At 35.9% G+C, this 22,453-nt stretch overlaps 1 pseudogene; it reads left to right on the forward strand.

The window, feature by feature from the left end:
* The window catches only part of LOC138920484 (regulator of DNA class I crossover intermediates 1-like), a 75,788-nt pseudogene that overhangs the window by 14,037 nt on the left and 39,298 nt on the right, over window positions 1–22,453 (forward strand).

Below are 22,453 nucleotides of genomic sequence, written 5' to 3' on the forward strand. Positions count from 1 at the left end.
GGATACCCTTTACTTCTTTTTCTTGCCTAATTGCTCTGGCTATACCTCCAGTACTATTTTGAATAAGAGTGGTGAGGGTGCGCACCCTTGTCGTGTTTCTGTTCTCAGAGGGATGGCTTTTAGTTTTTCCCCGTTGAGTATGATGTTGGCTTGGGTTTGTCATATATGGCCTGTATTATGTTGAGATACTTTCCTTCTATACCCATTTTATTGAGAGTTTTCATCATAAATGGATGTTAGATCTCGTGAAATGCTTTCTCCGCATCTGAGATGATCACGTTTTTTATTCCTCATTTTGTTAATTTGGTGTATCACATTGATTGATTTGTGGATGTTGAACCATCCCTGTGTCCCTGGTATAAATCCCACTTGATCATGGTGTATGGTCCTTTTAAGATTTTGCTGTATTCGGTTTGCCAGTATTTTGTTGAGGAGTTTTGTATCTCTGTTCATCAGCAAAATTGGCCCGTAATTTTCTTTTTTTGTGTTATCCTTGTCTGGCTTTGGTATCAGCTTGATGTTGGCCTTGTAGAATGACTTACGAAGTATGCAGTCTTTTTCAATTTTTTTAAATAGTTTGAGAAGGATAGGTATTAAATCTTTGAATGTCTGGTAGAATTCTTAAGAGAAGCCGTCTGGTCCTAGACTTTTATTTTTTGGGAGGTTTTTGATTACTGTTTCAATCTCTTTCCTTGTGATTGGTCTTTTTAATTCTCTATTTCTTCTTGATTCAGCTTTGGCAGATTGTATGAGTCTAAGAATTTATCCATTTCTTCTGGATTTTGCAATTTGTTGGCATATAGTTTTCATAGTATTCTCTTATGATCCTTTGTATTTCTGTGGTATCGGTTAATTTCTCCTCTTTCATTTCTAATTTTATTTGAGCCTCCTCTCTTTTTTCCTTAGTGAGTCTGGCTAAGGGTTTGTCAATTTTATCTTCTCAAGGAACCAGCACTTGGTCGTTGATGCTTTCTACCATTTTTGTGGCTTCAATTTCATTTATTTTTGCTCTAGTTTTTATTATTTCCCTCCTTCTGCTAACTTTGGGTTTTGTTTGTTCTTCTTTTTCTATTTCTGTTACGTGCAGTTTAAAAGTGCTTACTTGAGATTTTTCTTGTTTTTTAAGGTGAGCCTGTGTTGCTATGATTTTCCCTCCTAGGACCACTTTTGCTGCATCCCATGAGTTGGTGTGGTATAATGTATTTTCATTTTCATTTGCCTCCAGATATCTTTTGATTTCTCCTGTAATTTCTTCAATGACCCATTGGTTGTGCAGTACTATGTTGTTTAGCCTCCACATATCTGTCACTTTCGTAGCTTTTTTCTTGTAGTTGGTTTCTAGTTTCATAGCATTATGGTCACAAAAGATGCTTGATATGATTTCAGTCTTCTTAAATTTATGAAGGCTTGCCTTCTTTCCCAACATATGGTCTATCTTTGAGAATGTTCCATGTGCACTTGAGGAGAATGTGTATTCTGCTGTTTTTATACATGTTCTATTAAGTCCATCTGGTCTAGTTTTTCATTTAATTCCATTATTTCCTTGTTGACTTTCTGTCTAGATGATCTATCCATTGATCTAAGTGGGGTTTTAGGTCCCCTACTATTATTATATAGTAGTTCACTTCTCCTTTTAGGTTTGTTAATAGTTACTTTATGTACTTTGGTGCTCCTATGTTGGTTGCATCCAAATATGTTATTTCTTATTGTAAATTACAATATCACAATGATCAATCTGTTGTTCAAAGTGGGGTTTTGAAGTCCCCTGCTATTATTTATTGCTGCCTATTTCTCCTTTTAGTTCTGTTTATATTTGCTTTATATATTTAGGTGCTCCAATGTTGGGTGCATAAGTATTTACAGTTCTTGTATCCTTTTGATGAATTGATTCCTTTATCATTTTGTAATGGCCTTTGCTGTCTCTTGTTACAGTCTTTGTCTTCAAGTCTATTTTGTCTGAGAATTATGCTACCCTAGCTTTTGGTTTCCCTTTGCATGTAATATCTTTTTCCATCCCTTCACTTTCAGTCTGTTTGTGTCCGTAATGCTGAGATGAGTCTCTTGTAGGCAACATATATTTGGGTCATGTTTTTTAATCCATTCAGCCAAAAAACATTTACATTTAAAGTAATTATGTACATGGATGGACTTACCATGGCCGTTTTGTTGTTTTCTGGTTGTTTTGTAATTCTTCTATTCCTTTCTTCCTCTCTTGTTCTCTTCCTGTGTGATTTGATGATTTTCTCTATGGTATACTTTGATAACTTTCTCTTTATCTTGTTTATCTCCTCTAGCCTTTTACTTTGTGGTTACCATGAGGCTTACTTAAAACATACTTGCCTGCTCACTCCATGTTGAACCCTGAGGGGATAGCTCTGGTGAGTGCTGCATTCCTGTTAAGAATGCTTATTTATTTGCCATAGTCTTGTGGGTCTTGTGGACACAAGCCCATTGGCTTTCAGAGCTAGGTGTTTTGGGAGTCTGTCCGTTTGGTGAGAGTCTTAAAATTTGGAGCACTAGATGTGGAGGTCAAACCCTTTGCTCCTCAGGGAGAAGGTGGAGTTGGGGATTCCCTTCTGACTGTATGGCATTGTGGCAGGGGTGGGGTTCATGATGAGAGTGTGTCTCAGCCTTTCCTACCTGTTTCAACCTGGGTATTTTGCATTTGTCCCGTGTGTACGAGTTGCTAGTCTAGTTTCTGGATCTCTTTCATTTCATGTGTAGCTGTACATTTGGTGTGTCTGTGGGAAGAGGGGAGCTCAAGATCCTCCTATATCATCATCTTGGTCAACACTTGGGGGAGAAAAAAAACAACTTTACAGTTTTATTTTAAGTTAGCCTAAGCAAAACTGTTAGAAGCAACTATTAGGAATATATATATATATATAATTTTTTTTTTCCACTGACATAGCCAAGTAAAAAGTCACTTGGATTGTCAACTAGTTTAATTTTAATCTACATCTCTTTAGTGGACATTTGTACTCACTGGCAGCCAAGCATCTGAGCCCCTTATCTATGTGTGGGGGTATTTCCTACCTTATGAGTTTTGGTGATAGGCACAGACCACCTCCCTATGTGGAATCTTGGGAAAAAAACCCAGACATTTGTTTCACTATGCTTTGCAGCTAGCAAATAGGCATGTGACCTAAGCTGAGACTGAGATGCATTTGTCCTGTACTTTGAATTAGAAGCTAGTAACACAAAGAAGTAGGGACTACAGAGCTTCTATTGTAGTTGGAAGCAGTTGCAAGAGCTGCAGCAGGATTGAATTTTAATGCCAGTGATGCCAGGGGGTGGTGTTCACTGTCCAGGAGTGGAACTGGTGGAGTCAGTGGTGTTTAGTGTTCACCAGTGCTGGCAGTGGTGTCCTTAGGAGACTAATTATGGCTTGATTTTGACTATGATGCCACAGCTCCCTAGACTTCCTTGTTCTTCCCAGGTGCCAAACGTGCTTCCTCAGCCTTGTTGACATGTTTGTTGGTTACCTGATTTTCTTTTAATAAATTTATTTTCCGTTTAAATTAACCAAAGGAGCTTTCAATTTCTTGTAACTTAAGAATCCTAACTGATGCAGTTTTCTTTTCTAGTGCAGGTAATTGAGAGTGACTATATTTGGTAAAACATTTAGACATATAGTACTATTTAGTAGCATTGGTTGCCTTAATAATAATTTAAAATGTTCTGTTTATGAAATTGCCTTTGACTTATACGTTAGGATCTTTTTTTCACTTTCACTGTGGTCTAGTATTAGTAGGCTAATCTAGCAATTGGTCTTGAAATCCTAATTAATTTTTTCTTAGGCACATAGGAATAGGGATTATGGAGTACATAGAATTTGGTGAGAGCCATAAGAGTGTCCTGGATAGTGGAAAATCAGCCTGGAGTAAAATCACTTGATTTATACATATATGAAGACTGTATTTAGGCTTTGGCTAGTCCCTAATTCTATTGATCTTTATAATGTGGGAACTTCTTATAGAATTGATTTTTCTTCCTACTGTCTCTGTAATCTGGATTGTTTAATACTGCTGGCTCTGTCATACTTCTTATATTTTGGAACTTTGAAAAGTCACTTTGCTTTCTCTTTTTTTGAGGAAGATTAGCTCTGAGCTAACTGCTGCCAATCCTCCTCTTTTTGCTGAGAAAGACTGGCCCTGAGCTAACATCTGTGCACATCTTCCTCTACTTTATACGTGGGACGCCTACCACAGCATGGCTTGCCAGGCGGTTGCATGTCCACCCCTGGGATCTGAACCAGCGAAACCCAGGCCGCCAAAGCGGAATATGCACACTTAACTGCTGCACCACCGGTCCAGCCCCCACTTTGCTTTCTTTGCCTTAAGTTTTAAAATGATGGAGAATAAACTAATCTCTAATGTCCTCTCTAGCCTTAGCATTTGATGGGTCAATGAAATGTGATTTATTTCCTTTTTCTTTTCTAAAGTTTGAATGCCAGCAGTGCACTTATGCTGCATGGATCTGGACAGATAGAATTCTTTGCTCAGTGAACTCAAAATGGTCAATTAAGACATAGCTATTGGGAAGTATGTTAAAGTACAAGTTCAGTAAGTACCAAAGTCTGGGGGTATTCAGTAACTGTCATTCGTGTAGTTTATGAAAATCATTTGGAAAATGAACAGCTTTGTATATTCACAGTTGACATTCTTGGAAGACAGTATAATATCTGGTTGAAAACTTCAAAACCAGAATGCTTAGGTTTCAGTCTGGCTCTACCATTTATTAGCAGTGTGACCTTGGGCAAGTTACTTAACCTCTCTGCATCTTAGTTTCTTCATCAGTAAAATGGGGATAAAAATAGAACCTACCTTACAGAGTTCCTGTGAAGATTAAATGAGTTTGTACATGTAAAGTATCTGAAGTGTCTAGAAAGGTGCAAGACATATGGTACTCATCATTAGCAATTATTATTTTCATGTTATTATATAATCTCATGTAGCTAAAATACATGTTGTCATTTTACTTATAATTCTTGTACAAATCTTGAATTTGAGATCATAGTTTCATGTATATCCAAAAGATTTATTGTGCATATCTGCTTATCTTGTCATGAATGTTTTATGGCATTCTACTATTATTAATAGAGCAAATAATTTATAACCATTAAATATTGCACTGTCATGGGATTCGTTGCAGTGTTTGGCACAGAGATCATAGGTGTGAAGCACATCCATAAAAGCTAGCTGTGTTTTAAAGAAGTTATGAGATTTCAAGTATGCATAGCTGATATAGTAATGTAACTGAATTGCTCTAATAATAAACTTAACATTTCTTTCAATCCTATATAGATTTTGGTCCTTTCTCTACTTCCTGTTGATAGAAGTAGAATATTGAAATACAAGGAAAATTAAAATGGCAGCATTGACCAAGAATATTGCTATCATATGAGAATGTTTCAGTGGTACCTCCTTGCCAATGCATTGATTTCTCTTTGCTTATCTTGATTTTATAATTCAGATGTATTTTATGCTTCATTATTAATGATAGGTGTAGAGTCTTTCTTATTAGTTCTTGGATTTTCTATCTAAGAAAATTTTGTGAAACAGTATATACTATAACATTTGAGAACATTTTCATAGTTTCTTTTCATAAAATAGCATAATTATCACTATACTTTCAGATTTTAATTCCAAATCTTTAATTCAACTAAAATGACATCATTTTATTTTATTTATGTATTTATTTTGGTGAGGAAGATTGGCCCTGAGCTAATGTCTGGTTCCCATCTTCCTCTTTTTGCTTGAGGAACATTGTCCCTGAGCTAACATCTGTGCCAATCTTCCTCTATTTTGTATGTGGGATGCTGCCACAGCATGGCATGATGAGCAGTATGTAGGGCCGTGCCTGGGATCTGAACCCAGGAACCCTGGGCCACCAAGGTGGAGAATGTGAACTTAACCAGTTTGCCACCAGGCTGGCTCAACAATCATTTTAGAGACCATTTCTTTAATCATTGTATTTTTTATCCTGTTTCCTTTTTCAGGACCAGGGTTCTGATCAAGCAGGAAAGGAGAAAGCAAAAGGTAAAGAGAATATGTTTATTTGTGTTAGCTTTATGAGAAAAGTGATCTTCTGAAGCATTTTTCCAAGGGTAATAACTAAGTGAAATTGGAAGACTCTCTTCCTTTAGTCTTCTCAACCTTGTAGATAGCTTGATAACCAACCATTTTGCTTAGGCAGAGACTTAAGGACCTTGTTGATTCTTGTTGTCATTCTAGTTCCAAGATGTATCCCAAGTCTGATAACTTCTCACTACCTATACTATTAGCACCCTGATTCAAATCATCATCATTTATTGCCTAGAGTAGTATAATGGCCTTATAACCTACCACCTTTTTTTGTTTTTTAATTACATTGATCATTACACAGTAAAGTTGAGCATGTATGTACATTACAGCTCAGCAGTATATATCTGAGTGAAACTCTTCCACTTGTGAACTTTGAGACATGTACAAGCTTGTTTGGATATTGTTGTTGTTAAGTAGCAAACAAAAAAAAGAGAGAAGGAGGAGAAAGAGAGAAAGAAGGACAGGGGAGGAGGAAGGAAAGGGGCCCACCCAAATGTCCATTAGCAGTAAAATGGTTAAGCAAATAGTGGCATACCCAAGTAATGATGGAGCAGTGAAAATGTTTCAACTATGTGTAATTAGTGTGGATGAATCTCAAAAACATAAAGTTGGATAAAGAAAGCAACTCACAAAAGAATACAAGCAGTAAGATTCCATTTACGAAAAGTTCCAAAACAGAAAAAATATGTTCGAAGGTAGTAAAATTTAAAGAAAAGCAAGGGAGTGATTATTATGAAAGCAGGATAGTTGTTAACTCAGTGAATTGATGCTTCATTGTAAATTTAACTTGTATTTCCTTGATTACTAATGAGACTGACTATCTTGTCATTCAGGTTTCCTCTTTTGTCAGGTACTTTTCCAAGTAGTTTTTTCATCTTTTATTTGAGTTGTTTGTCTTTTTCTTATTGTGTCTATGTATTTAGGAATTATTTGTCAGGTATATTTGTCCTTTGGCTTTTAATTTTAGTTTTTCAATCCTGTCTTTGAAGAAAAGTTCTTAATTTTAATGTAATTGAATTTATCACTTTTTTTCTGCTTTATCTTTTACTCCTTTGTAGTCTGTGACACAGTGGTTAGTATGATCTTTTAAAGGCACAAATCAGAATTTATCATTCCCCAGCTTAAAAGCCTCAATTGCTTTTCATTGCTCTTAGAATGAAATCTGATTTTACCAAAGTCTAAAAGAACCAGAAGGATCTGCACCCTGCCTGCCTCTCTGACCTTGTTTCTTACTACTTGTCCTATTCATTTTATTTCAGCCACACTGACCTTCTTTCTGCCACTGTTCTTTGTCTGGAATAGTCTCCCTCGAGATATTTGCACGTCTGGCTTGTCAACATTTGAGTCTCAGCTAAAGTATGTCCTCTTAGATTGGCCTTCTCTGATCACTACATCTAAATAGCTCCCTGTCCTCCAAATGCTGTCTCTCCTTTACCCTCTTTAATTTGTCACTCTTTCATAATCCTATATTTTCTTAGAAATTTGTTTATTCTGTCCCCCATTAATATATCTTCGTGAGAAGAAGGATTTTACCACGTTTGTTCATTTTCTATCTCCTGTGCATTGAACTGTCTCTAGCAATAACATAGACACTCAATAATAAATAAACTATGAATGAAGGCTGTCCCAAGACTATTTTTAAAAAGTAATCTAACTCTATCTGGATCATTCTTTTGAATATTTATCAGAAAGGGAAAGACACATGGCTCTTCCCAAGGTGTTGATCTCTAATCGTGTCACTTTTCTCTTCTTTGAAAATTTCATACCTTCCTTTACCTCCCCAAACCTCTCTTTCCCAACACTATTCTTTATCTCTTCATGCTCTTTAAATGACCCTGTATCATAGTTCAGAGGAAATAGAAGCTATCAGATGAGAATTATCTCAAATTTCTACCACCAGTTCTATAAACCACTTTCCTTCTTCATCCATCTTCTCTTTCCCTCCTCTAACTACAGAAGTAATTCCCTCTGATCAAAGGAAGGTCTCTCTGTCTGTGATCTGGATTCCATTTACTTCCGCTTTCCATTGATAGTTACACATACTGAATTTTCTCCTATTAGACAAGTAAAGGTGTCTCTGGGTCCTTTCTCTTTCCTGCTACGCCCTTTCACTCTCATCTCCCATTTGTTCCTTAGTCCACTTCACTGTACAGCTCTTACTAGTGTCAAAATTGAACTTTATAAATCATACAGACAGAAAATCAATAAGGAAATATTGGTCTTAAATGACACATTAGACCAGATGGACTTACTAGATATATGCAGAGCATTCTATCCCAAAACAGCAGAATACACATCTTTTCAAGTCGGTCGGAACATTTTCCAGGATAGAGCATATGTTAGGCCACAAAACAAGTCTCAGTAAATTGAAGAAGATTGAAATCATATCAAACATCTTTTCTGACCACCATGGTATGAGACTAGAAGTCAATTACAAGAAGAAAATTGGAAAAAACAAAACATGGAGTCTAAACAACATGCTGCTCAACAACCAGTGTGTCATTGAAGAAATCAAAGAGCAAGTAAATGATACATGTCTACCTAAGGAAGTAAGAAAAATCTCAGATAAACAGTCTAATCTTACAACTAAAGGAACTAGAAAAGGAAGAACGAACAAAACCCAAAGTTAGTAGAAGGAAGGAAATCGTAAAGATCAGAGCAGAAATAAATAGAAACTGAAAAAATACCATAGAAAAGATCAATGAAACTAAGAGCTGGTTCTTTGAAAAGGTAATTGATAAACCTTTAGCCAGACTCATCTAGAAAAAAAGAGAGGCCCCAAATAAGTAAAATCAGAAATGAAAGAGAAGTTATGTCTGACACCTCAGAAATGCAAATATCATGATATTACTATGAACAATTAGATGCCAGCAAATTATACAACCTAAAAGAAATAGATAAATTCCTAGAAACATACAGTCTTCTAAGACTGAATCAGGAAGAAATAGAACATCTGAACAGACTGATTACTAATAAGAAATTGACTCAGTAGTCAAAAAACTCCCAAGAAACAGAAGTCTAGGACCAGATGGTTCCACAGGTGAATTCTGCCAAACATTTAAAGAATTAATACCTGTCCTTCTCAAACTATTTCAAAAAATTGAAGAGGGAGGAATGCTTCCAAACTCATTCTATGAGGCCGACATTACCCTGATACCAAAACCAGACAAAGACACTACAAAAAGAGAAAATTATAGGCCAATATCCCTGATGAATGTAGATACAAAAATCCTCAGCAAAATATTAGCAGACTAAAATCAACAATACATTAAAAGGATCATACACCATGATTAAGTGGGATTTTTCCTAGGCATGCAAGGATGGTCAGTATGCACACATTAGTCATTGTGATATGCCACATAAACAAAGCAAAGAATAAAAATTGTATGATTATCTCAATAGATGCAGAAATAGCTTTTGACAAAATTCAACATCCATTTATGATAAAAATTCTCAACAACGTGGGTATAGAGAGTACCTACCTCAACATAGTAAAGTCTGTATGTGACAAACCCACAGCTAATATCATATTCGATGGTGTAAAGCTGAAAGCATTTCTTCTAAGATCAGGAACAAGACAAGGATGCCCACTCTCACTACTTTTATTATATTGGAAGTCCTAACATAGCAATTAGTAGGAAAAATAAAAGCCAGCCTGATTGGAAAGGAATAAGTAAAACTGTCACTGTTTACTGATGACATGATACTTTATACTAAATATATATATATATACTTTTTATTTTATATATATTGTTTATATATATATACACATACACACTAAAAACTCCACCAAAAATTATTAGGATAAATGAATTCAGTGAAGTTTCAGGATACAAAATTAATATACAGAAATCTGTTGGGTTTCGATACACTAATAACGATCTATCAGAAAGAGAAATTAAGAAAACCCTCCCATGACAATTGCATCAAAAACAATAAAATACATAGGAATAAATTTAACCAAGGAGATGAAAGACCTATACTCTGAAAGCTATAAGACATGGATGAAAGAAACCGAAGACAAATAAATGGAAAGATGTATTGTGCTCACGAATTAATACTGTTAAAATGTCCGTACTACCCAAAGCAATCTACAGATTCAATGCAACCCCTATGAAAATACCATTGGTATTTTTCACAAAACTAGAACAAATAATCCTAAAATTTGTATAGAACCACAAAAGACCCAAAATAGCCAAGCAATCTTGAGAGAGAAGAAAGCTGGAGGTATCACATTTCCAGATGTCAAACTGTACTACAAAGCTATAATAATCAAAACATTATGATACTGGCACAAAAACAAATGCAGAGATAAGGTAACAGAATAGAAAGCCCAGAAATAAACCCACAAATATATCGTCAATTAATCTACAACAAAGGAGGCAAGAATATTCAGTGGGGAAAAGACAGCTGTTTCAATAAATGGTATTCGGAAGACTGGACAGCTCTAGGCAAAAGAATGAAACTGGACTACTTTCTTTCGGTATGTGTAAAAATAAACTCAAAATGGATTAAAGACTTAAACGTAAGACCTGAAACCATAAAACTCCTAGAAGAAAACTTAGGCAGTAAACGCTTTGACATCAGTTTTAATAATTTTTTGGATCTGTCTCCTCAGGCAAGGGCAACAAAAGCAAAAATAAACAAATGAGACTACGTCACACTAAAAAGCTTTTACACAGCAAAGGAAACCATCAGCAAAATGAAAAGGCAATCTACCAAATGGGAGAATATACTTGCAAATGATATATCTGATAAAGGGTTAATGTCCAAAATGTATAAAGAGCTCATACAACTCAATATCAAAAAAATAATTCAATAAAAAAATGAGAGGAGCTGAATAGACATTTTTCCAAAGACATTTACAGATGCCCAACAGACATGTAAAAGGATGCTCAACATCACTAATCCTAAGGGAAATGCAAATCAAAACCATCAAAAGACAATAAATGTCAAGTGTTAGTGAGGATGTGGAGAAAAGGGAGCCCTCGTGCACTTTTGGTGGGAATGTATACTGTTGCAGCTACTATGGAGAACGGTATGGAAGCTTCTAAAAACGTTAAAAACTAACATATGACCCAGCAGTTTCACTTCTGGGTATTACCTGAAGAAAACAAAAACACTAATTTGAAAAGAAATATGCACCCTTATGTTCATTGCAGCATTATTTGCAATAGCCGAGATGTGGAAGCAGCCTAAGAGTCCATCGGTGGATATATGGGTAAAGAAGATGTGGCATATATTTATTCAGTGGAATATTAGCCGTAAAAAAGAATGAAATCTTGTCATTTGTAGCAACATGGATGGATATAGAGGGTGTTATTCCAAGTGAAATATGTCAGACAGAGAAAGATAAATATCATCTGATTTCACTTATATGTGGAATCTAAAAAACAAAACAAATGAACAAACATAAGAGAAACAGACTCATAGACACAGAGAACAGGCTGGTCATTGCCAGTGGTGAAGCTGGTGGTAGGTTGGGCAAAATAGGTGAAGGGGATTAAGAAGTACAAACTTTCAGTTATAAAGTAAATAAACCATGGGGGTGTAATATACAATGTAGGGAATATAGTCAATAATATTATAATGACTTTGGTGACAGATTGTTGGTAGAATCATTGTAGTGATTATTTTGTAACGTGTGTAAATGTCAAATCACTATGTGTACACCTGAAACTAACATAATGTTCTATGTTAACTAAAATTCACTAAAAAAATTTGAACTTTATGTTATTCAATTCCAAAGATATTTTTCATATACTTTAATGTGTCATCATCTGCTTTTCCATAACCTTCATCTTTTTTGTTTTGGTGATACAAACTTTATTTAGCACTTCATGAAGTGAACAGTCTTCTTTCAGAGAACTGCTGCCCGTTCCCTTCATCTTGAAACAAGCTCTTCCCTTGCTTCCTTTGACACGTTCTTAAGATTTTATTTGTCTCCCTGGCTGCTCCTTTTAAATGTCTATTTTCAATTTAAAATTTGATTGTCTTCTGGAAGTTTTCTATTTATCTTCTAATTATTTTTTACTTGTCTCTACCAAATAAGACTTGTTAAAAAAAGTTGAGCCTAACAACAAAAAATCAAACAACCCAGTCAAAAAATGGGCCGAGGACATGAACAGACATTTCTCCAAAGAAGATATATGGATGGCCAATAGACATGAAAAGATGCTCATCATCACTCATCATCAGGGAAATGCAAATCAAAACTACACTAAGATATCACCTTACACCTGTTAGAATGGCAAAAAGAACCAAAACAAAAAGTGACAAATGTTGGAGAGGTTGTGGAGAAAAAGGAACCCTCATACACTGTTGGAGGGAATGCAAACTGGTGCAGCCACTATGGAAAACAGTACGGAGATTCTTCAAAAAATTAAAAATAGAAATACCTTATGACCCAGCCATCCCACTACTGGGTATCTATCCAAAGAGCTTGAAGTCAGCAATTCCAAAAGTCCCATGCACCCCTATGTTCATCACAGCCTTATTTACAATAGCCAAGATGTGGAAGCAACCTAAGTGCCCATCAACTGATGGTTGGATAAAGAAGATATGGTATATATATGTATACACACACACACACACACACGCACGTGCGCGCCCTATGGAATACTACTCAGCCATAAAGACGGATAAAATCGTCCCATTCACAACAACATGGATGGACCTTGAGGGTATTATGTGAAGTGAAATAAGCCAGATAGAGAAAGACGAACTCTGTATGACTCCACTGATAGGTGGAAGTTAAACATATAGACAAAGAGAACTGATTGGTGGTTACCAGGGGAAAGGGGGGGTGAGGGGAGTGCACAAAGGGTGAAGTGGTGCACCTACAACATGACTAACAATAATGTGCAACTGAAATTTCACAAGGTTGTAAACTATCATAATCTTAATAAAAAGTTAAAATACCACACAAAAAATATTTAGAAATAAACTTGATATCCTATAATATGAAATATGTCACCAAAAGCCATTGGAAGTCATAACTATACATATAACATATTTTAAATATTTTAACAATCTGTCTTTTATACTCATGCTTTAGTACATTTTTTTACTAAATAAAGATTTGCTTGTCTTAGATATCCCCATATTGTATGTGGAGGTCTAACTGTCCTAACAACTTTGTTAATGTGCTAAAAAGATTGGAAATGTGTTTTGAATTTATTGTTTATTTGATATTAAATAATAAAATAGTGAAATTGTCTGCAAAAGTGACCCCCCCAAAAAAAGTTGAGCCTAACCTTGTCAGGTAAATTAGTTACATACCTTTGTTCTCTCTAGGAAAAGAAAGATTAGAGGTTATCATGATGGATAGATTATGAGGGTTCAACCTCTTCAGCCGTGTCCCCTGGAGTAAAGGCTTGCTCCCTTCATACACAGTGTTTGTACTGTTCTTCTTCATTCCTGGAACATTATCTTCCCACACTCTGGCTAACTCTGACTCATCCATCTATCTTAGAAGTCGTTTTCTAAGAAAGCTTCCCTCTCCTCCTGCCCTCCCTCTGCCAACTCTCCCCACATCTACCAGTAGTTTACATACTCCTGATGCTCAGTTGTAATTGTTTGTGTCATTCTCTTTCTCATTATGGTCTTATCCTTCACAGAGTACAGTGCCTTAGGAAATAATATCTTAATTCCAAGACACTGTCAATCATAAGATCCAGAGTCATGTTTTTCAAAGGGGAAAAATATTTACATCCTGAAGGTTCTGTCATTTCATTGCTGACCATAGTGTGATCTTTTTAAAGAAGCCCCAATGTGGAGTTGCACATCACTCAAACGAAACACTTTTTTATCTGTGGTTAAGTTTGCATAAAAATGCAGCATTTAATTTTTTGCTTGATAGCTGGCAAGTCTCTTACAGTTCTTATGTTTTTTAGAATCTTAAAAGTCTATTATAATTAATATTCTAAAATATTAATGTGATAAAACCTTAACTTCTTGGAAAAATGATACTTCCTCTTGCATTAAATTTTTTACCATCTTGGACATTTTTCACTTTTTATATCTCACATTTATAATCACGTTTATGCCATTGTGTTATGAGTTATATAGTGAAGAAGAAGATGTTTTCACAATTTGTTATAGTGTCTAATACATAATAGTTGCTCAATAAACAAATTTTGAACAAATGCCTTTGAACTTCTTAAATTAAGGATGTAATCTGAGAGAAAAAGAATGAAAATAAGAATAATTCTGCTCAATCAGAAATAAATACTGAATGAAAAATGATAATTATTTACAAGTCTGGTTTAAAAGAAAATCTAGGAGTCATGGGGAGATAACAGAATTAAGTTAGCTTTGGCTGCAGATAAGTTCTCACATAGCTTCTTTTTGTTTTTCTCTTCTCATTTCAGTTGACTTTTATTGGCACACAGCTATGCGAATCTTTAGGCTTTTTATATCTGTGGTGTAGCATACTGTGCAGAAAAACAAGTTTTTAGCCTATCAGATTTGTTTTATCAGGTTTTTGAAAACGTTCCACATTCAGATAATTTTTTTTAATCTTTTGATACCTGGGAATGGCTTTATACAGTTCTGTTTTAAAGGCATTACGCTTAACAAAAGAAAGATTAGAAGAAGCTGTAATTTAGAGTCTTTGGGCAAACTACAAGTTATCATGATTCATTTTAATTTATATGTAAACATGTAAAGGAGGTGTCACAGAAATATAAAAAATATCAAGTCAATTATTTAATAGCATTATTGCTTTTTGCTATTGATGATTCTGTCTGAAACTATATGGTTGCTAGAATAACATTTTTTTTAAAGATTTTATTATTTCCTTTTTCTCCCCAACACCCCCCGGTACATAGTTGTATATTCTTCGTTGTGGATTCTTCTGGTTGTGGTATGTGGGACGCTGCCTCAGCGTGGCTTGATGAGCAGTGCCATGTCCACGCCCAGGATTCGAACCAACGAAACACTGGGCCACCTGCAGCGGAGCGTGTGAACTTAACCACTCGGCCACGGGGCCAGCCCCATAGAATAACTTTTTATTTTTAATTTTTTTAGGAATATTTTGAAAAGAAAAGGTTAAAATCAAAAATGAAATTACGGGGAGTTTTATCCCCTGTCAAAAATTCTGCTGTCAGTTTAGACCTCCTTAACCTGTGTATGGTAAATCAGATATCTTGCCAGAAGAAAAAACCTGGTAAGTAAGCCTCTCCAGTAACATTTTGTTTTGAGTCTGATGTGATCATGATGTTTAGTTTTCCAATAATTTTGTAATTTTAGAACTCAAAGGATGTGGAAAGTAATTTTAAAACTTGATTGCCCTCTTAAATTAGAAGCTTTGTTAGTCTCTGCTTAAAATGTTTTATTGTTTAATCCATTTATTTTTTTTTAGGTGGTGTGTTATATAAAATTAATTTTATAAGGTACGGTTAAACTTATAGTGCTGTTGTTTCAATTATTATGTTATTTTGTCTAGGCAGATAGTTACCAAAGTTTGGCTAAAGAGCAGGGAATAAATATCTTTACTGTCTTATCCTATTTGGAGAATTTGTTTGAAAGGAAGAGCTGAACAAGTTTTTGCCTCAATGATTAGTTTCCTATCTCATAACTTGAATTTCTTAGACATTCTTGGGATGTTAACTATAGTAGTCTAATACTTCAAAATAAAGTTCATTTTGGCCTGCACTTTGATTCTTCAAGTAAATAAAAAATTTAATCAGAGTATTTTTTTCTCTCTCAAGGAAACTTGTATCTGATAATTTTTAAAACAAGTGCTAAAATGAGAGCTTAAGAACTGAGTTCATTAAAAAGGGATTGAAATTGATCACAGTATTGTTAGTGTCTCCTCTTTTCCTTTCTGTGCTATTTTTGTTTCTCCACAGATGACAGTTGTCACAAGTAAATATAGTCACACTTTAGTAGAAGTAAATACATTATTAATAAACTTTAGGAATAAAAGTTTCTGTTGTAAATATATTTGCTATATTTAGATCTTTTTCTTCATTTGTGTAATAGTGTTATCAGCTATTGTCACCATGTCTTACATTAGATCCTCGGATCTTATTCATCATTTTGCTGAAAGTTAGTACCCTTTTCCCAACCTTTCCCTATCCCCCAGTCGCCAGATCCTGGCAACCACTTTTCTATTCTCTGTTTCTATGAGTTTGACTTTTTTTTTTTTTTAGATTCCACATGTAAGTGATACCATGCAGTATTTGTCTTTCTCAGTCTGGCTTATTTCGCTTAGCATAATGCCTTCTAGCTCCGTCCATGTTGTCACACATGGCAGGATTTCATTCTTTCTCATGGCTCAGGAATATTCCATTGTATATATACACACACACACATATACACACCACACCATCTTTATCCATTCATCCATTGATGGACGCTGAGGTTGTTTCCATATTTTGGCTCTGTGAATTATGCTGCTGTGAACATGGGAGTGCAGATATCTCTTTGAGATCTTGTTTTCATTTTATTTGGATATATACCCAGAAGTGGGATTGCTGAATCATATGATAGTTCTGTTTTTAATTTTTTGAGGAACCTCTATATTGTTCTCCATAGGGCTTGCCCCAATTTACATTCCCACCAACCATGCACAAGGGTTCCCTTTTGTCCACATCCTTGTAAACACTTCTTACCTCTTGTCTTTTTTTTTTTTTTTTACTTTTTGTGAGGAAGATTGGCCCTCAGCTAATATCTGTTGCCAATCTTCTTTTTCTTTCTTTCTCTCCCCAAAGCCCCAGTACATAGTTGTATATCCTAGTTGCAGGTCATTCTAGTTTTTCTATGTTGGATGCTGCCACAGCATGGCTAGATGAGCAGTATATAGCTCTGTGCACAGGGTCTGGACTGGCGGACCCTGGGCCACTGAACTGGAGCACACAAACAACTATTCGGCCACGTGGTCAGCCCCCTCTCTTGTCTTTTCGATGATAGTCATTCTAACAGGTGTGAGGTGATATCTCATTGTGGTTTTGAATGCATTCCCCTGAGGATTAGTGATGTTGAACACCTTTTCATGTACCTGTTGCTCAGTTGTATGTCGTCTTTGGAAAAATGTCTGTTCAGAGGGTCCTCTGCTCATTTTTTAATCGATTGTTGTTTTTTGATATTGAGTTGTATGAGCTCTTTATGTATTTTGAATATTAATCCCTTATCAGACAATATGATTTGCAAGTATTTTCTCCCATTCTTTAGATTGCATTTTCATTTTGCTGGTGGTTTCCTTTGCTATACAGAAGCTTTTTGGTTTGATGTAGGACCAGTTGTTTATTTTTGCTTTTATTCCTTTTACTTTTGGTGTCAAATCCAGAAAATCATCATGAAGACTGATGTCACGGAGCTTATTCCTTATGTTTTCTTCTAGGAGTTTTATGGTTTCAGGTCTTGTATTTAAGTCTTTAATCCATTTTGAGTTGACTTTTGTGTATGGTGTAAGGTAGGGTTCCAGTTCAATTCTTTTACATGTGGCTGTCCAGTGATGTATTTAACTTTATATATTTCCTTTCTCCCTCACTCTGTTTTCATTCATACGTTGAACGTATGTTTTTTGAGTACTTACCCTAAGTATTGGATTGGATTCTGGAAGTAGAGCAGAAACTAACAGGGGCAGGACATGCTGCTGTACGGGAGGAAGAGAATTCCTCTATCTCTTGTAGGTTCTTCTGGCTGGGCTATGAATTAAATTGACATGAGACAGAATAAAAGGAGAAAATCAAACAAAGCTTTGTAACATGTATACATGGGAAGAATCCAGGAAAACTGGTTAACTCCCAGACTGGCTGAGGTTGTCATCTTAAATACCGTCTTTGGCTAAAGACAAAGGAGCATGTTGGGGGTGGGAGGGAGTCAGTTATGGGAGATTACCAGAAAAGGACAGTAAACAAGAGAAAGGTTATTACGCGGATTTAAGTCCTTGCCTTCTGCCTTGATAGGAGTTTCTGGACATAAGGACATCCCCCCTCTTCCTGGTACAGAGAGGGAGTTACCTTTACAAATGGAGATTTCCCTTACAAATGTAAATGTGTTTTACAGAGGGTAGCTTCTACTTTTCAGAGCTTCTCACCTGTCTGTGGTTTCTTAAAAGTAATCAGCCCCAAATAATCCTCATGCCAAAGAGACACATTTTGGGGTGGCCAATTCTGATCCCCCACACTACCAAAAAATAAGGCACCTTGGCATACTGAATATTTTGAGCTGAGGAATTTGAGGAAGCAGCATGTGCAGGAAGGATTTTCATCTGAGAGGTGCCCTCGCTATACCCCGAGAAAAGGAACGTTGTTATCTCCAACACAGAGGGAACACCGAGAGGAATCTAATGAACAGACCTTGCTGTTTCCCTCAGTTTAGTACACTTAGCTGATACCCCTTTTTGTCCTGTCACATTTCCCCAGGACTTTCCGCTCTTCATCAAACCTAGCTTAAAAATGCTCAGGTTTAACCACTTTGGGTCTTCATTTCCTTACAAAGTTTTCCACATAAAACTTATATTAAATAAATTTGTATGCTTTTTCTCTTGTTAATCTGTCTTTTGTTACAGGCCCCCAGCTGATAATTTAGAAGGGTAGAGAGAAAAGATTTTTCCTCCTCTACCAAAGCAAGAGTTTATTAGTTAGGACTCATGACTGCAAATTACAGAAACTTAAAAAATATATATTTACTTACTTAATGTTGTGGACTGAATGTTTGTGTGCCCCCAAAATTCATATGTTGATGTGATATTAGGAGGTTGGGCCTTTAGGAGGTGATTGGGTCATGAGAGTGGACCCTGATGAATGGAATTAGTGCCCTTGTAAAAGAGACCCCAGAGAGTTCTCTCACCACTACCACTGTGTGAGGACACAGGGAAAAGACAGCTGTCTGTGAACCAGGAAGCAAGCCCTCACCAGACAGCGAATCTGCCAGCACTTTGATCTTGGACTGCCCAGCCTCCAAACTGAGAAATAAATTTCTATTTTGTATAGTTCACCCAGTCTATGGTAGTCCGTTATAGCAGCCTGAACGGACTAAGACACTTAACTAAAAGGAAGGGTAGTGGTGCATCTGGGCCTCAGAGACTGCTTGAGTCAGGAAATTGAATACTACCAAGATTCTTTTTCACTTCAGATACTAGTTTTATTCTCTCAGACTGTCTTCATCAATGAAGCTTAAAATGTGACATTAAAAAACTAACATTGACAACTAGAAGCTATATACCAGGGGGCTTTGGGGAGAAAAAGGAAAAATAAAACCCCAAAAAAACCCACTATGAACTAACATTGCTCATCTCTCCAATTTCACCACCAGGCAAATACTGAGAGCTGCTTCTCTGATTCTGAATTTTTTAATTCCGCTGGAAGGATGTTGCCTTGCTCTGCTGGTGTCAGGTCTCAGCGCTGGAACAATTACTTATAACCAGAGGGGTGTAATACCATTATTGAGTGGCAGGTGGTTGCCACTAAACCAATTATTTTTTCCAGGGAAGCAGGGTTATATAAGAAGATAGAAGCTCTCCACTACAACTCTGTAGTTTGTGCATGTGCAAAAAGCATTTCCTGGAAAAGGAGCATAATTAAAAGTACTAAGCGGTCAAAATAGTTATATCGTCTATAAGGAGAGACAAGGCTGCTGCATCTAAAGTTTAAAAATCTAGTGAGGGAGATAGAGTTAATCAAGTACAGTAAACTATGGTAAGTGCTATAATAGGGAACATATGTAGTGCTATGGGAGTGTGTAATATAGCAACTGGTACAGTCTAGGGGTTAGGGGAGTTTTGAAGGAATCAAAAAATAAAGCAAAATTTGTAGGGCCCCTTTCATGAGGAGAATGTAAGATGATGAAGAAAAAGATGATTTGAATTATCTGTAATAGTTGCTAGTACTGTAATGTCTTCTATCATGTATAGAATATAGGTGGTTTTAGTAAATATCTAAGATGTACATTTACTTAATGACCATGGTATATCAACCAATGCTTTTAAAAGATTTTATTATTCATTCTTAATTTTTAATTGCAACTTTTTCATTATGGAAACTGTGAGAAAACCGATCCATGTGAATATGAATAGAGACATAAAAATGCCCCTGAGAAAACATGATTTAGAACTTCCAATGTCGCCTCATCTTGTCCCGTCTAACCTCTGCATTGATGATATGGAAAACAAGTAGGTTTTAGCTAGGTTGTATATTATTAGGTATTTGAAAGAGTCGTTATCAACTCTGTTTTATTCACTGGAAAATGTATAAAGGGATTATCCTAGCTCCAGTTTTTGTTTGTTTGACTGTTAGCAGTATTATTAAACTATTAAGACCTTTGTCAATGAACTAATATCCATGCTAAGTGTTTTTTGGATGCATAGTTTGACTTTCCTTATCATAAAAATCTCTCTCTAGTAATAATATAATTTTTATAAAACACAGTAATATTATAACCCTGGAATGATTTACTTAAGAGTTCCATATGTTTTCATATTTGTATAGAACAGTATGAATTTTAAATATTTATAAAAGATAATCAATTTTATTGCCACCTATGTGTTTAACTGTTACATTTTCTTTTCATTAGTTTACACTACCAAAGACAAGGCAGCAAGGAAGAACTTGGCCCAGTTAAGGTGAGAGTTAAACAAAAATTTTTTTAAGTTATTTTAACAATTGTGACATGCCACTGTTACCCAACCAGGTTCATTTTTGCCCACCGCCCAGAAAGCCAAACACTGAGATGACGAGGTAGCAGCAGAGAGAGGGTTTACTCACAAGGTAGCCATGTGAGGAAGCGAGCTCATGAGCCTGAAATTTGCTTCCCCGAAAACAGAGACTCAGGGATACATATGGGCCGGGGTCAACGTGGTCTGAAATGTGGAGAGAGGTGATTGGAGGTGAGGAGAGGTGAGGTAATGATGATGTGCTCAAGCGTAGTCAGACTTCATGCCTCTTCATAGGACCCATGCTCACAAAATGGCGACATCAGCATGATCTGAGGGGAGAGTTTTTAGCCTCTTCAAGTCACCTGTCGAACATCTCCGTGGGCCCAGTTGATGAGTTGGTGGTCTCAACTGGCCTGAAGTGGACAAGGAGTTCTAATTCCTGAAAAACAGCTCACACACGCATTACCATGGTGATGCAGGCACCAGGAAGATGTTACCTATAGGAGCCTAGCGGGAGTCAGCATATTGCCTAAACAGCACAATTAACAATGAGTGGGTTAAACAGCTAAAAGCTATAATCAGTAATTGCAAAAGGGAAAAAAACTTTAGTTCCTAGCTACTTAATCATCAATGGCTCACTTTCTGCCAGTTTCACCATCAAGTGATATAAATTTTTTGAGAATCAGAGAAAATTAGTTATCCTTTAAAAAAATTTTTAGTCTTTAAAATTGTTCTTTTAGAAGTTTTTAATGTAAGAAACCTATACCTTAAGAATATTTTAACGATTGCTTATGAGAAACCCTTTGGAGTTCTGGTAATGTAGACTAGGCCTTTGTGTGCAAAGCATTTGATTCTGCCTGTCACTGAAGAGCTGCAAAGGATAATTCATTTGGGGAGTTCTACTTTGGGTTCATGTGATCATTGAGCGATTCATGTTTTCAAACGTGGTGACCAGACTATTTTATTTTATATCAAATTGTGATTTTCAATATTCATGTTGATCCCAAGATTATTTTTCTTTTCAAAGTATATTTCAAATAATTATTTTTTAGCAAATAAGACTTTAATCAATTAGAAAACACATAGATTGTGATTAAAGCTTGAAATGTGAAAGTCCAATGCCATATTATTAATTATTCTTTCCTTTGAATAGCCAAAGTTAAGCTACATCAGAAAGATAATGGCAGTGATACTAAAATCTCTTGGAAATCTTTCACCTGAATTGTAGATAAATGAAACTTAGATTTCCTGTCATTAGGAGATGACAAGCAGGAATGGAGTTTGAGGGTAGAGGGGACCATCGGTGAGAAAGGCAGATGGAAAGGAGCTCTTAAGTACAATCTTAGTTGATAACCTCTCTTGTCTTAGTAAGGACTGTCAGTTACTGATGACTTGCCTTTACTTGGGACTTTTTCTCTAACTCGTGACCTTTTTCACTTTTATTTTAACTTTCCTTGTCTCTAGTTTATATATTTTGGCAAATCAAATGATTGTATCTTCTTTCCTATAGTCCTCACAAGTCATGGACTCATATACAATGTTCGAACCTCAATTGAGCAGAATGGAAAACTGCAGCTTCACACCACCATCTTTGTCAGCAGAATTAGCTTCTAACAGAGATATTACAAGACAAAATTTTATTCCCAGAATAGTGCCTAGTCCTCAGAAAGTTGAAAAAAAGCAGAATGAACAGGTACCTTTCTTTTTTTAAATAAAAGTCAATAAAGAGTTAGATAGGTTACAATCTCGTGAAATTTCATTT

Source organism: Equus caballus, chromosome 23, assembly GCF_041296265.1.
Source record: "Equus caballus isolate H_3958 breed thoroughbred chromosome 23, TB-T2T, whole genome shotgun sequence".
NCBI classification, from domain to species: domain Eukaryota; kingdom Metazoa; phylum Chordata; class Mammalia; order Perissodactyla; family Equidae; genus Equus; species Equus caballus.